At 42.1% G+C, this 16885-nt stretch overlaps 1 long non-coding RNA gene across 1 annotated transcript in view; it reads right to left on the bottom strand.

Annotated features, from left to right (window-relative positions):
* Window positions 1-1466: 1466 nt before the first annotated feature.
* LOC117249505 (uncharacterized) overlaps window positions 1467-16885 on the bottom strand; it is a 35502-nt gene continuing 20083 nt past the window's right edge. Inside the window, exons 4-6 of the long non-coding RNA XR_004500992.2 lie at window positions 9724-9854; window positions 5675-5725; window positions 1467-2777 (exon numbers count right to left, since the gene is read on the bottom strand). This is a non-coding gene — a long non-coding RNA (uncharacterized LOC117249505). The remainder of the gene's footprint in view (window positions 2778-5674; window positions 5726-9723; window positions 9855-16885) is intronic.

The raw sequence follows: 16885 nt of genomic DNA, 5'->3' as shown, positions 1-16885 counted from the left end.
TCAGTCGACACTGAAAGGACCAGACTCCAGTCGTTACTTTTTCTTTAATTTTTCCTTTTTTATTTGTTGATGTAACGGTACAAATTTAAAACATTTACTATGGTTACAATTAAATTCCTAAAACCAACTGCACTTTGCATGCTATCTATCTATATAGTACGTGGTGCAAATCTCTAAAGTATTAAATGCTGTTATGAAAAGCATTCTGTGATTTGGCTTAACTCACCCATCCAAAGAAACCTTTGATATCAAACGCCGGCTCTTTGTGCTGCTCAGTGAGTCAGAGTCTGTCAGTTTATTCCTAAGTAGAGAGGTGACAGAGATGCTTGTGTGTGTGTGCTCCTGTGAAGTATTGCTGCCCTCCAGGGAAGGCAGTAGGTTGTATAGTTAGCTCCTGATGGGGTAAAATCACAACCCTGAAACCACACAACCTACTACCTCACCCTGTACGAACACCATTAGTCACGTAGGCGGGGAGGAAGAAGATCTGAAGGTCTGTACACATCCGGTCACTGTGTAAATAAAGGCAGAGCTACTGTGTTGCTGTTACGGCAATACGTGTCAGTGATGATGTCACTGGAGATAAAAGGATACAGGTAAAAACAATCAAATATCTGCTAATGGAGACATTTTGTTAAAGCAGCTGCAATTAGTATAAACCTTTTTAAAGTAACAGACTCCTAAACTTACACTTCAATAATGAAAAAAACAAAACAAAAAAACTTGATATTTCAGAAATACACACTCATGGATGTCAGGTAATCAAAACAGATAGCGTACAATCCAACCATTGATATAACGATTCAGTGATCAACGATCCAACATCACCAGTGCAAAGTTAAAACATCGATACATCTCGTCATCTTTAAGGTGCTCCTTTATTTTAAAATTCCCATGGCATGTCTGTGTCACCATTTCCCTTCAAGGACACCTCCTTCCTAAACATTCAAACAGTGCCAGCGGCCCAGCGCCAGGCTGACAATGGTTAGCAGCCAAGACAAAGACAATGAGGATATTTACTGATATCGTCTCACATCAATCGCAGGACATCACAGACTTTGTGTTATCAGCCAATACTGTGCCGCTGTCCAAAACATCAATAGAATATCGTATTGAGATGAAACTTGTGATTTACACCCCTACCTAGTCATCTGCCTCTCTCTCTAATATCAGAGTGAGGTTGTGTTTTCCTTTGTGACAGAGCAGATGATGATGAAGATGCCGCCATCACAGTCGCTTCAGGAAAGACAGTAAGTTGTATAGTCATCTGACAGCTTGGGAATGACCCTAAAACTATACAACCTACTACCTCACCCCAAAGGACAGTTAATCTCCTGCAGGTGTCTGTCGTGTCATTCGGACGATGGTCGACCTGTGGGAGCACAAACTAAAAACCACAAGAGCCCTTCTACAAAAGTTACCGCAGTTGTTCTCAAACTGTGGGATGGCCACTGCAGGTGGTGTGTGGGTGACCAGGGGAAAAATAAAGAGTGAAACAAATTTGAATGAATACTATTTATTTGGGGAAAACCAACCAACAATACATTGCTGGTGCTATGATGCTGAGATTTATGTCACTAAAATTCTACATAGACCTTTTTATTAGTTGTTCCCCCAATTATTGTTAATGACTGACAAAAAATTATGGGGTGAGTGGGCATGCATTTTTTTTTTGGCTTCTGATGGGGGCCTGACAGAAAATGTTTGAGAACCACTGAGTTAATGGAATTAAAAAAAAAAAAACCTACTCTCTTTTTGAGCTGCAGCTAAAAGCTCAGAAAAAGCTACAAAGTGGGCCTTTGAGTTGAGATGAAGTTGCCAACAATAAACCTACATACGCATGTATTATCACTGTATATGTTTTGTAATATATTATATTATCATATTTATATTATATTTTATTTTAAATAAGCATGGGTATAAGGAGAGTTTTAATAACTTTCAAAGTACCTAAAGAAACTGAAAAATAATGTAATTTTTTAAAATTAAAATCGTAGTCACCTATTTGTTTTTGTTCCATTTATTAATTTCATAGAGGTTTTTTTTATTGCAGGTTTATTATTGACACTACCCTCTTGTCTTACTATCATTACTTCCTCGGCCAATGTTAGCTTTATTCTACAGAATATTCTGATTTATCTATCCAGTCATACATGTGTGGGTTTATGTATTGTATTGTTATTTATGGAGTTTAGATTCACAGAAGTAAATCAAATATATATTCCTTAAAACAAACAAACAAAAAAAAAAACAACCCCTGAATCACCCAATTCTCTTTTTAGCTAAACACAATATGGCTTCATTAACACACATCTGTATCACAATAATTTTGTCAGGACGTGATGTGTCCCTGCTGGCATGAACATGAGGATAAATTAAATTGCTGCTACATTTAAAAAGAAATAAATAAAAAAAAAAAAGATTTTTTTTTCATTGAACGATCTAATCTTTCTAAATGACGTCCATTCAAATTCATTTGATTTTGAAACATAAGGTTCATTGTATTTATAATAATAATGAGTTTGTTTTACAACCCTTTTAAAGTTTTACAGCTTTGTGTATTTACAGGGGAATCCACCTGATGTGAGAGCAGAGCAGAGTGAGCTGTGCATCTAACCCTGTGTCATAAACTGAGCTTGTGTCTTAATTGCTGCAAATCAAAGAGTGCTGTCAGAATACTTCCTGGATGTCACCTCTGCCTGACAGGTCACCTCCTCTCTGTAGCCTCACGTAGCTGTGCGGTCTGTCGGCTTCACCTCCTCTCAGGTTTCCTCGGCCTGATGGAGACAAATGAGAGGAGAGAGTGAGCTGCTGCATGGTATCCAAAGGTCACACTTTCACCTCTTGTCTTACACATGAGAATCACATAACTACTGCGCTCTACTCCACACTCCACTCCTGCATGTCACACACAGCAAATGTGCAGAGTTTGTGTCTTTTATCTGTGTTATCAAAGAGGATCTTGTTTGGCAATCTTGTCACCTGTTGGCTTCTTAAGTGAACACACAAACCCAGTGGATAAACTACACCATTATCTCAAAACTAGTCAGATAAATTCTCTGAATAATCTATCAAACGTTATCTGTGAAGAATTCTTGGTGCAAATTAGCATAAACTTGTGTTCCTGTGTGTGTTTGGTTAAAAGGTCAAACAGCAGGTTGTGGTTGTTTCGGGGGAGTTTCCTGAATGAGACAGGAGAGGCCGCCACTCTGCTGCGGTTTCCCCCCAGGCTGGGGAGCAACGTGGGGGAGACATGAGGGAGCTAGACGGGGTCGAACTTATAAAAGTGAGTCACTGCCTTAACTCCTCGCACGCACACACGCACACACGCACATACCAGTTAGCGGCTGTTTAATTGCAGGTCGGTTATCCCATAAATGCCACACAAATCTCTACACGAGCTACTTAATGTCCAAGCCTGTGAGGTGCACGACAGACCTGCAGCTCGCTCCTTCGCTTACATTGCTGGTGTGTGTGGAGCACACTGTCAGGCTTACAAGGGGCGAGGCCTTTTACTTAAAGGGTGGATTCATATAAATTACGGAGAACATTTTCTTCCATTTCTGGTGGTATTTAGTCAAACAAATGTTTATTAATCTAGATTAAGAAATATCTGAGATTGCAACCTTCATCCTGACACAATTAAGGTTAACTGTATTTAATTTTTGGTGTATGTAACATTTGAAATATATGCTATTTTTTCCAGAAAAAGTGCCACTGTTTCTCTGGAAAATCCACAGAGCTCAGAAATCACCAGAATTTTTTTCTTCCAAAGAAATAGTCCCTTCGAAAACAGCTGACTGCTCGTTGATGTGGATTAACCACAGTATCAGGGACAGTGTTTCTGGAAAGACATGTTCCTGTTGTGATATTTGACTGCTGTGAGCACTGCAAACTAAATTCAGTGCTCCTACGCTGTGCTGGGATCAAGGGCGTAGGTTTCGTTCCAAAACTGTGGGGGACACATATGAAATCGGGAACGAAGAGAGGGGGTTGAGGGTCCTCTGCCAGAAAATTCAGAGCATCAAACACTTAATTTTCGTCATTCTGGTGAATTTTTCGGCACCACTTTGTGCTTTTTTGGCATAATTTTGTGGTGTAAATGTCTTTAATTTGGTTAAAATTCCTCTGATACTTTCATGTTTTTATTGGTGGGGACAAATGCACGTATTCTAAATTTTGAGAGGGACGTGTCCCCTGTGTGTCCCCCGAAACTACACCTACAACTGTGGTGGAGGCACACATCTCAGGTATATATATCTTTATCTGTATGGCTAGAAACTACTAGAGCTACATGACAAAGTAAGTTTCTTGTGGTTTTACACACAATGTTTAAAAGTTTTACATTTTAAATTAATATTTTTAATAGCTAGTGTGCACTTACACACAAGCAGAGCGTTATGTGCAACTTTTAAAATTATTTAAATTACTTTAAAAGCTAAATTAAAAATAAAATGTGTTCAAGATAGTATTATCATATCGATACACTCTAAAAATGCCCCCATCCTTTCTTTTTAAAATATAATAGTAGTATTAACTAATGAAAGGTGTAACTCAGGAAAATCCTGCAGCCTACAGCAACTTTCCTAAAGAACCCTCGTCAAACGTTTTGGACACATGGCGCCGTAAACTGTAAAACTGTGTTAAACTGTCAAGAATGATCCCTAAAATGATCTGAGATCAACCACTCAGCTCTTTGAAGCGTCTGGACCCTGTGTGCCTGGAGGAGTGGCATAAAACTGTCAAAACAGAAAACATAAATCAAAAGCAAACTTTATTTTGATTGGTGTTTTTTTAACTTTCTTGTAAGGGCCTACTAAGTCACGTCAATGGGGAAATTCAAGATAGGAATAATACCACATGAGACAGAAACTCGTGACCTATGACTAAAACCTGTGACCAGATTTGTGTCTGCGTCCTAAATGATTCAACAGATTCATGTGACCTTGAAGTACGTCTTATTTTAGTGCACTCAAATCAAAAAAGACAACAATAAAATAGATTAATTTGAGCCCCACTCTCGGCCTGTGAAGGTGCCCTGTCACTCTGCCTGCAGTTAACCAGAACCACCAACAGGTGTCATGTCTCCCCAAATAAGCAGGGCGAGTATGTGCAGAGCTGAGGACTCCCGTGACAATGAGGCCTTTGTGCAGTTCCGGGTGCCAGCCGGTGTGCCCTCGTGTACTGTTTCCCTCTAATCTTCATTTGACCTTTAGGCTGACGGCTTTTCTTTCCCTTTTTTCCCGACTAATTTCCTTTGAGGAGATTATCTTTGAGCCGCACCAGAGACTTACTGATTCAGATGACATGACACACACAACGCGCCCGAGCCAGTTTTGACGGGACGCGCCACTCGCTGCCACAGTTGCTGCTGCTGTGTGCTGGGAACAATGTGAGTCGGATTGCGTTCAATAAACTAACAACAAACTGTGTTAATTGTGTTGTGTGCCTGCAGGCCGCTGGAAGAAGGAACTAAAGGATGCATGCTCCCTCATGAAGACATGAGTGAAATGAATTTGACTTTGAGAACTCACCAGTGTGTGGTGGCATGGACACACACACACAGGGACACACACGCAGTTAAACGCATCATTGAGTGTGAAGTAAATATATACTTAGATGAAATTAAAATGTATTTGACAATATAGAAAATTCATAAAATCTTGAAACTAACCTTGACATTGAGGTCTGCCCAGGAAAATAAAGTCATGTCCAAATAATGAGGCTGCAAATTAAAGAGAAAAACAGACATGTAAATATAGTTATACTTACACACATCCACGTCGACACACACACATTATACTGTGCAGATATACACACACACACACACACACACACACACACACCAAGGTGTCCATGTAGCCCTCAGGTCATAAACCTGCCAAGCAGCTACTTGACTGTATCATTAAGGCTGATGTAACATATGTTAGAGTGATCATGGCTCAGAGTGCTGCTGCCGAATTTAGCCTGGATAACTATATTACCATATACTGGCCAGTGATGAAGAAGCTTAAGATCATCTCTAGGAAAACCATTCGCTCCAGAAAATTACCAGTGGGAATTATATTACTGTGTGTTATTAGAATTATGAATTCTTTTTGCTCAACGTGTGTTTAGATTTTCTCTGTTTTGCCATGTCTTTATTAAGGTCCAATTTTAGTTTATTAAAACGAAATGTTAAATATTGGTAAAAGTGCTAAAAGTATTAAAAATATAAAAGGCAATAATGGAAGAAAAAAACAAGCATCAAATTATGCTACAAAGAAAATCTATATTTTTCTTACCGAAAATACTTTTAATAGTTACAATTTTAAATATACTATGCAATTGAAAACACTATATAAATAAATATTACAGCCCCCCCTTCACACACACACACACACACACACACACACACGCACACACACACACACACACTATACAATGTCAATGTCAAAGTCATTATAGAAAAAGTATTCTATCTATTATAAAACATAATTAAAGAAATTAATTTAATTAATATATTTTAATATATTGTACATATTGTAACAATTATTTATGCATATTTTTTTCACAAGAAAAAAAAAACAGTAATTGAACAGCTTGTTTATTTGTGAAAATACAATGATACAAAAATAAATATTAAAATGTATCCCTTTTTAAATTTAACAATCCAATTTCAAAGTTTAAAACAAAGCCACGTATATATGTATGTAAAAACCACACACACACACACACACACACACTGAACCCATAGATATTGAAATGGTACATTTTCCCACAAACTTTTGTTTGTGCTTCATTTAAATTTTCCCTGCAAAACAAAATCTTATGACTAACTCACATTCACTCTCTCTCTCTTACACACACACACACTGAAACAAGAGGAGGTGTAAGTGAAATGTAACCGAAAGTAAAACACCCCAAACACATCTCAATCCTCATTTACCTTCCTGTTTGCTGCTTAACAAAATAAAAGCTGCCTTTTGGGCTAAATTGCTAACGTGTTAGCGATGAAGATATCTGTGTCTCACTGCATCTTAAAAATTGCCATGCTCATCATGGCTGTGAGTGCTCTGAATAATAATCTATATTTCTCTGTGTGTGCCTTTTAAAATGTGTCCTTTTCACTGCAAGTGTGTGTGTGCCTCTGTGTTCTGCTCAAATGCACCTATGTGTGTTTGAGCAGGACTGTGTGGCCATCTGTGGTACGTGCATTGTCTGTGTGTGTGTGTGCAGTGCGTGTGTGTGTGAATGCTCAGAGGAGGCGGCTGTGCCCTGCACTCCTTGGGAGAGGCGTGGGAACCCCATTCATCTTAGGAGCCAGGGTTCATTGTGGGGTACATAGCATCAAATGTGTCTGGGTGTTTGCCTGGTTGTGTGTGTGTGTGTGTGTGTGCGCAAGCATGTGTTTGTGCGTGCATGTGTCCAGTGTGTCTGGTTCAAAATGTGGTGTGATGGTCTGTATGTTAGCTTCTATATTCCCCTCAGTTTTGCTGTTTTTCTAAAATTATGTATTAAATTATAAACGTTTCTTTATAAATCAAGCCGATTTAATAGTGAGGCAAAATTCGCAATTTCTACGTCACGTTTTTTACTTAAAAAATAAATTTAAAAAAAAAACGATGCAGGACTCCTCAGTGGTTTGTCCTTTACGATGTAAAGGTGAGACAATTTGAAGCGCAGCAAAGCAATGCGGCGTATAAAATTTCGCAATGCCATTTTAGCATGAAAACACTTTTTTAAAAAAATAATTCCTAACCAGGTTTGTTTTGTCTCGTCTTTTCAGGGTGAAATATTTTTCCAAAGACCGCCAATATTTTGAGGAAATAAACTGTTTTGCTTTCTTGCTTTTTTTGTGACATTAACAGACCCGACAGATCAGAGATCGTAAGTACGCAGAGGACACTTTGAAATATGTGCGTGCCAGAAAGAAAACGCTTAAAAACATTTTAAATCTTTTAAAAGTTAATGAAACGATTGACAGGTTCTGAGTTATAAAACGGATATTAAAGCGTGTTTTCTCCCCGTTCCCCTACAGGGCATTTGATTGTGAAGAGCAGCACGCCACGCCGCAAATATTCCCTTTTATGTCTGCAGTGTGTGTGTAAGAGAGTTAGATGAAATGAGGAAAGAAATAGAAAAGAAGAGCAGAGAAAAATCAAAAACCATCGCATCCTTCATTTAACTCTGCTGCAGTTCTTACTGCTGCACCTCGTGAGCCCATTGGTGTTCAGCAGTGACGTGTTCCTTCTCCAAACGCTGACGTATTAGCTCGCAATTTCACCGTGCTGAGGGTCTCAGAAGAGGGGTTCGGACGCACTGAATGCGGCGAAGTTGGGGTTTCCTACCTACGTGAAAGTGATGGCGGAGCTTGCGCCAGGCCCTGCGGTGCGAGAGTGGCAGATGAATAGGCCTGTCAAACGTAGGACGTAGGTGGGTGACTAGAGCTATCTGTGATGACTCACGCTGCCTCCACTCCTACCTATTGGTCATGGTAGACTCTGATGTGCTGAGGTGTTCAACATGAAGCCATGTCGACAGGCAATGTGGGGGAAAAAAAAAAGGATTTTCAATTAGCGCTCGATCAAAAAACTGATTTATGCGCAATAATTAAAAGATGCCGTACTAGAAGGCACGAGGGGTGTGGCACATTGAGTTTTTTAATTACGTGGAAAATATGATATTACAGACAAAATTAGAGCTGATATTCTTCCTGAGGGATGAAGCAGGTGTGATACTAATATTAATGACAATACAACGTTTATTAATTCTTTATAAAGCAGACCGCTCTATTCCGGTTCAATTACACAACCCAAATACTGTGTATGTAGGTTACATCGCTTCGGACTTAATTGAGTCTTCAAACCGTATAATCGAACTAAAGATAAATGTCGACAGCTTTGTGCCTTGAGCATTTGTCTGGTTTACGTAAAAGAAAAATTTAAAAACGAAAACGAGTGCTTTATATGTTACCACGTTCGTTATAAATCATAATACCAGGTATGTCCAAGAGGCCTGATCGAGCTGTATCAAAGCTACGTGAGGCCACGTGTCAGCACTGACCCATTTTCAAATGTTTAACCTTCCACTACAGACTGAAAACCTTGCACGCAATCACCAAGATGAGGTTTAAATGAGAAAAGTCAATATGAGAATCGCCGCTAATAGTTTTGTGATAGCTGACCAGGAGAGAAAAGGGGAGAGAGACACAGAGAGTGAGAGGAGGAGGAGGAGAGAGAGAGAGAGAGAGAGAGAGCGAGAGAGAGAGAGCGTTATGGTGGGGCTCGGCCTTGTGTAGCAGGCCCCGTCTGGCCCTCGGCCCAACATTACAGCACTAGTCCCCCTCTGCTCCCTCCAAAACCGTCTCTCTTTCACACACACAAAAGGCCGACCTGGAGTGCAGAACTGCAGGTAGGAACGCACCAGAGGAGAGATTAGCTCGGTTTCGTCTGAAATCCAAAGCCCATGCCACGTTTCCCCCCTGGTTTGCCTATATTTAGTTAAGCCTCCCCTCTCTGGATAGTCATGTAGCCCTGAAGGAAACAACACCCCGACTTTAAACACGCAACTTAGGAGAGCTGGTCGGCCGAAGTCGAATTATCGCGTTTGTTTCGTCTGCGTGTCATCGTTTTGTCCAGAGAAAAACCCCTGCATGTGTGCATGCTTCATACACACAGGCATACATGCACACACACACTTACCTCCACACCCACACAGACACACACACTCTTTCTGACTTACCCACTGAGACTTTGTAGGCAACTGGCACACACACCACGGTCATCGGCTATCCAGGGTAAAGCGCTGAAATCTCCGCTGTTCATTGTGCCGGATCCCTCTGTAGCTGCACGCAGTATGTCCACATATCCTCTCTGTAGAGAAGGGCAGAGAAGGAGCTCGGATTCAGTCACACAGCTCTGCACTCCCTGCAAGGAGTAGGCGGGCACGCCAACGAGAGACCCATTCAGAGTCCCAGAAAGTGCCAGCCTCCCTGTCTGCCTCAACGCCTTGTCTGTATATCTGTCTGCCCATCTGTCTGCCCCTCTGTCTGGGTTTTACCCTGTCAATCTGGCCGCCTTACCCCCAAACCCGTCTCTGAGTCTCGGGTAACCTGCCTAACCTCAGCTAACTGCTTTCTAATATTTACAAACCGGCTCCCCTCGCTCTCCGCTGTCTGCCACCTCCTAGTCTGAGACTGTCAGGGCCCGCCACAATAAGGAGGCCATGTGGGTTTCCCATGGAGTCGCGTGTTCCTCCCGTCTGGCAGTTAACAAGGCTTTGAATGAGGAATGTTAGCAAACAGAGCCGCTGAATGTCGGGTGAATGCTAAGCCAGGCAGCCAGTCAGATCGCAGCACTGGCCCAGGCATATGAATAATGCAGAAGACTCGACAGGGAGGAGAGGAGGCAAGGCTCCGCCTCCCACTGCCCCTTCCAAACTCCACCCGCCCCTCCTTCTTTTCCCCGCTCGAAACTCAAATGCCTTCACGGGAGCAAGAGAGCAGAGAGGTGGAGGGGGGGAGAGAAGGGATTCAAGATCTCTGCTGCTGCTACTCACTCATGCAATACAAAAAAATAAAAAGTCCTGCAGGAAGAGAATGGTTACACATGCATACACGTTATCGCCACAAATCAGCTCTTGAAACATGCCACTTTTTCCCTGTCGTTAGGAACTATCTCACTTTTTTTTGGCTTTTTGTGTCTTTTGTTAGGAATTGGCACCTGTCCCAGAAAAAGCCCCGTCCCTGCTCCGCCCTCCTGCTCCCCTTTCACTGGAGACTGCCCACGAGAGAGAGAGAGAGAGAGAGAGAGAGGGAGAGAAGGAGAGAGAGCGTGAGGAAGAGAGGGTGGGGCAGAAAACCCAAAAGAGGGAGAGGTTTAGAGATGGAAAGGGTGAGGAAGGAGGAGGGCAGAGGAGATAAGAGCACAACAAAATACACAAGAAATCATCTGCTCAAACCAAGATACATGCACAGGTAACACCAAATCAAGCAGTTGGTTAAACAACACGCCAAAAACAAACTGCCGTCTTCATCCTCGGCTTTCAGGGAGGACTCACGCGGAAAGGAAGCATGGCGAACAATCGTGAAGCACGTGCTCGAAAAAAGCCTTCGCATCACGGTAGAGCACAAACCAAAAAACCACAGATTCGACCCCGTCCAGTTTAACTCTACTGACAACAACCCAGAAGCAGCAAAAACTGACCAAATGCATGTGATCAGTGCCCGCGGAGTGAAGAAAATGGGGGTCCCGCAAAATGTCTTCGCAAATGGCGCAGCGGCGTCGAAGTAGGAGTAAAGCAAAGACACTTGTTGCATGATATTGAGGAGCAGATCTTGCAAAGAGAAGCGAGAGCAGGCAGAGGGTTAAAATCCTGGGACTGGGAGTAGTAAAAAATCCCTCCCTCTTTTGGCACAGACTAGCTAAAGGGGAGGGCCTGCCTGTAGAAATAGCAGCAGAGCGTTTTTCCCCTCTTTTTTTTTCAGAGCTGCAGCGTCCTAGTCTACCCTCTTGCATGTGGCCGGGACCCAGGGAGAGAGGAGGAGGAGAGCGATGGATAGAAAAAGAAGCAAGAGCCGAGAGGGGAGGGGGCGAGAGAAGGAGGGGAGAAGAGCTGTGAGTGGAGGAGAAAGGGCTCAGCTGATGATGAAACAGGGACGTGTGGGAGTGCGTGCGCACTACGCATTTTCATCACCGGGTCGGCACGACGTGCGCGTGCATGAGGCGAGATGGGGGGGGGGGGGGGGGGGGGGGGACAGTGCACTTCTCCTGAGGAGGAGAGTCACAGCAAACACTCACAAATGATTAAAGGATTCTGGGACAACACCTAACTTTGAGTTTCAGGGGAAAGATTAACAATTCATTTCAGAGCTGCTCTGAGTTTAATATCAGACGTTTTTCTTTGACCTACATGTCCTTTATCACCAAACTTCCGGGTGGCGACAAAAGCAACGGCGTCCCGCAATAAAGGCCGAAAACGAAATTCTGGCATGATCACTGATGAATATCATCTTGATTGCCGCTTCGTTTTTTTTCAACCACAGACACGTTAATGAGTTGAAAAGCTACACTGACTGCTTTGGCACACAATCAAAGCCAGATAAGCACCTGGGTGCGACTGCCCTGCCATGATTGCAACAGTGCTGTAAAATCCTGTAATATTTACCGCAGTGCGCCCGCCATGTGCCATTACTAGGCCACCCTCGCCTTGCTGCGATCCGCAGCAGCAGCGGCGGTCCTGCGTGCGAATAAGGAGAGGAGAAATGTCGGGCAGGAACCGAACGATAAAATGGACTCTGCTGATGACTCGGCTCGTGTCCTGCACCCTCCTTCCCCCCCTCTGCCTCCCCCTCAGTGTCCAGCCTATTCTGTCTCCCACCCTTTCTTGTCCTTTCAGTAGCACTCTTATAGCCTACAGTAATAAACAGCCCAGCTCTGAGCAGCTAGTGTTAATTTAAGCCTGCATGAAGAGGATCCTTTTTATGTGTTTTTGTGCCAGATACCACCCCTGCTGTCTTTCTCTCTCCCCTCTGTCTCATGCACACCTACCAACCTCTGTATCAGCCCGCTGAAGGTTATTCACACCCGTCCGACTTCCCTCCCCGACAAACTTCTCTGTGGCCAAAATGCTGTAATGCCCCTTAGCTGTTTGCAACAGATTCCCCCATGGCAGAAAAACAACTTCCTCTCTTTTGGACGCCATTCCCCTCCCCTCCAGTCCTCTCTTTCCCAAAAGAAACCCAGAACTCAGCACAGGCAAATTTTTCCCCTCCTCTCTCCCCAAAGTAGCAGCCGCACAAAAGAGAGGGGAAAAAGGGAAAACTGTCCAAAAAAACGACGGATCTCACATCATGGAGCACAGCTAGCTGCCCTTGATTTCAATCTGTCTTTATTGCTCGCAAAGTGTCTAAAGAGGAATTACACACATTGAGACGAATAAAGGTGGGGAACCCTCCTTATACACACTCAAATATTCTCTCATTTGTATGTTTTTCACTGTGCAGACGAAGACGAAGACCAGAGCGAGTATGAGCGATTGAACAGCAAAACTAATATGGCCGCTTGGTTAGTTGCAGTCTCTCCTACCTCCTCACTCTCAGTCCTGGAGGGTGAAAGAAAAGGCGTTACGCTGCTGTGTGTGTTTCTACCTCAGAGGACGGACCCAGAGAGAGAGAGACACACACACACACACACACACACACAGAGTGAGTGCACTTGTCTTGCCTAACTCTCCTCAGCTTTCCACAGTCTCAAATGAAACTTAGCTTCCTTGTGTTCTGTCTTGCTGCACTGTTCGCATATCAAAAAAACACAATGCACAAACGCGAAAACTTCCCGTCGAGAACAACGAGCGTGAGTGAGACAGAAATGAGGTTACTAACAGGGCTTCAACACGTGATTTCACTGCACTTTATCAAGATACAAACTCAACTCGTGTCCCTTGATGAGAAAAACGGATCGAGCACCAAACAGTCATCAGATTGGCCCCTGTGACGTCGCATCTCGCCACGTCTTTTGAACCAATTGCAATCGCTGCAAGTATAAAACGCCACTACAACGGCATGCTGAATATAAATCACACAATAGTGTAAACAAATGCATGTTTCATCAGCAATTTCAAGAGTCCCTTAGCCCCCCTCGTCTATCTAAGACACTGTTTCTGCGAGTCAGTTGTTTACCATCTAACATGTGGCAGGAATTCAGAGTTCACTTGAGGATACGACTCTGGTTTTGGCTCAGCTGCCAACTTCTGACACTGTAGCCCTCTGCGCGGCCTCGCCCCTGCAGGAGCGGCCTGCGTAATGCTGCCATTGATGAAACTCCAATATTAACAACCTCATTTATGACACCTCCAAGAGTCCACAACCACAATTTTTTCATCAACCCCCTTCACCTCCAGGTTAAATCCAAGCTGTGCTCTGCCTTTACATTTATTGTCAGACTGTAAAAGCATATTGCATTGTCATTTAATGTGCACGCACATCATATTTTTAAAGCTCAAAACACAGTAGGTGAAGACAGAAGAGAAGCTGCAGTAAAGTGATTCGGCTTTACCACGCAATCTGTAAAAGATGCAAAGGGGAGGGGAATTAAATACAAAACACTATCAAATAAACCGACCACAGTAAATGTGTCAATGATGCACAACTCATGTTGCATGGTGGCAACATGGCTGTGAATGTCTTGCAGTCAAAATGAGTTATAGTTCATGAGCCGAAACAATGGAGTTGTTGATTCAGTGGTCTTATAAGACCCCCGGTGCCTTCACATCCTTATGAATCATCCCACGGATCCACTGCGACAAACACAATCCAGCAACATACACAGGTCCAATTTATAGCACATACACACAGAGCTCGGTGCTGTACCGCCCTAGGACAAGCAGTGCATAAGAAAAAGATGAGCTAAAATATTTTTAACACTCAGTGCCAAAAAACATACAGTATAAATACAGACAAATCACAACATGAATTGTAATTAAGCAACAAATTATTTGCCTTTATAGGAACAGAACAGATCAGCTCTCTTAGAGGAAATTCATCATTAGACACAGTAAAAAAATAAAAATAAAACAAATTCAATACACCTTTCTGCATCAAAAATGCCTTTTCTTTTATGTATTTCTTATAGGTTTTAGTCAGCAGTTAATAAAATGCAGTAAAATAAGTAGAACCACGTGGGAATGCCAGTAAAGAGAGATGTGGCCCTCTCTGCGGCAGCCACTTCTGTGAATACATGACTTATTGCATGTAAAATGCCAAAGTTCGGGTCTATTTTTACAAGCTTAAGACGCTGTCCTGAACGGTAATAACTCACACATATAACCCCAGTTGTATTTTCACCTTATAAGTTACAGCCGTCTATACATTCACACTCCGGTGAACACACACACACACACATTTCCTCCTCTCTTCGGTGACCAGTGCGGTGCGCCCCGCTCCCTCTACGAGGTGGTCTGCTGAGGGGCCCCTCGGCAGCACGCGCCTCGACAACTTCTCTATTACAGCCGTGACCCCTAAGGTCAGTCTCTGAAGGGTTCTGAACAAAGGCCACGACCCCGGGGTCAGAAGTGTAACGCCGGGGGCAGGCCGGGGCCCCACGGCAAAGGGAGCGTGCTGTTTGCTTTGAAAGGTAAGGATCACTAACACAGAGGCCTAATAAGGATTAAGGGGCCATCCCCTTTGGGATGTCACTCTGGGGCCTCATACATCAGTCTCTATTAACCTCCGTGACCCCCGGCGGCCATTATGGGGCTACGGGTCACAGCCGCTCACGCTGTAGAGCTGTAAAACCTAATGTCGCATGCAACCTCTAACATTGGTGCTGCTGATTACATGGACAAATTGTTCTAAGAGGTAAACGCCGTGTCACACAGGATGCAGTGCTCCTTCTGGGGAGTTCTGCCTGTCCAGGCAGCTTTAATCGTGTTGCAGTAGCTGGCAGATTTCACTTTTTAATAGAGACACTTTAAGGCTAAAAAGTTATCAAACATCAGGATATTTGTTTCGATAATAAAAAAAAAAGCCTAATGGGTCTTAAAAAAATTAAATACAGCAATAAAGCAATAGAAATGTTTTTTTCCCACTTTGATAAAGAGCCAGACAGAGTTTTGCAAAACTTCGATAAAAGCAGGTGAGCAAGAACCGAGAGGCAGAATCACAAAATGGAGGACAGGAGGAGACAACATGGCGGCCCGAGTGATGCAGTCACTCACACACTGCCTATGACCTGCCAAATCGCTACAAAAACGTTGCTCACCGTGCATCATAGGTGTATATGTAAAACAAAGTTATTTTTTAACAAACGTCAAAACAAAAAGCTACTTTGACTCGACTGTGAGAGACACAGAATTCCTTCAGTCACTTTGGGACCAGACAGATACAAAGGTTAACCCTGTGCAGCCTGTCATGGACCAGGCTCAGCATGTGCAGATAAACTCAACACTTTTTATCCAATTTGATTCATTAACATTATATTTAATGCTTTCTTCTTTTTGCTCAAAAGATGTCAGTGACAAATGAAGTATTTTAATTGTTTCAAAGTTCATAAAGAGTATGAAATATAATTATTTTGTGCCAGGAAGAAAGAAAAGTTTGATCTATAACAGCATTTCTTTCTCTCTTAATATAACTGAAATATAGCAAATGCAAGATAATACATTTATTTAAAAAACAGGAAAAGAGAAAACAAATATATCTATACATCTAAATATACAGTATCTATATATATATACATCGTATACATGCAGTATTATTAAAATAGAATAATAGTAATTTAATGTGAGCCTGCATTCAGGAGGCAATTTTTTCAGTCAGGGATCAAAATGTGTTTTTTTTCTGCTTTGAGTAAATTTTTAAAAACCTTGAATGGATTTATGAATTCATTTAAAAACTGACTTATCAGAATATGGGACTTTGTAAAAGGAAAAGTTGATAATTTCTATTCTAAATTTAATATAACCTAATAAGATTAAAGACAATGCAAGTTTTTTTCCCCAAAGGGGACTCTTACAAAAGGACAAACTTTTATTCTGAAAAGATTTTGTATTTTTTAACAAAAGAATGATGATAATACAGTTTTTCCCGCATTCTGCTGCACAGAATTTCATAATAAATTTAACTTTGACCTATTTTCATAAACAGAACTCTGGAAAGTAACATGGCAAAGTTGAAAATGCAGAGCACTTCATTTCAATCAGCTTCATCATGACTGAATGATATTAAAAAAAACACATCATAATTATTGTTTAAAAATCAGGATGTGGCATTTTTATAAACTACTCAAGCTGCAGTTTCAGTTGGAAACACTTAAAAGTGACAGATAATTTTCTCTCTCTGTTTGTGTAATTAAAGTCTATTGAGAAAGCTTTTCGACAGGATGTCACACTCTTCTGAAACTTTGAA

The sequence above is a fragment of the Epinephelus lanceolatus genome, chromosome 23 (genome assembly GCF_041903045.1).
Source record: "Epinephelus lanceolatus isolate andai-2023 chromosome 23, ASM4190304v1, whole genome shotgun sequence".
In the NCBI taxonomy this organism is placed as follows: Eukaryota; Metazoa; Chordata; class Actinopteri; order Perciformes; family Serranidae; genus Epinephelus; species Epinephelus lanceolatus.
Note: the sequence above shows the minus strand (reverse complement) of the source record. Positions and strands in the feature narration are given on the sequence as shown.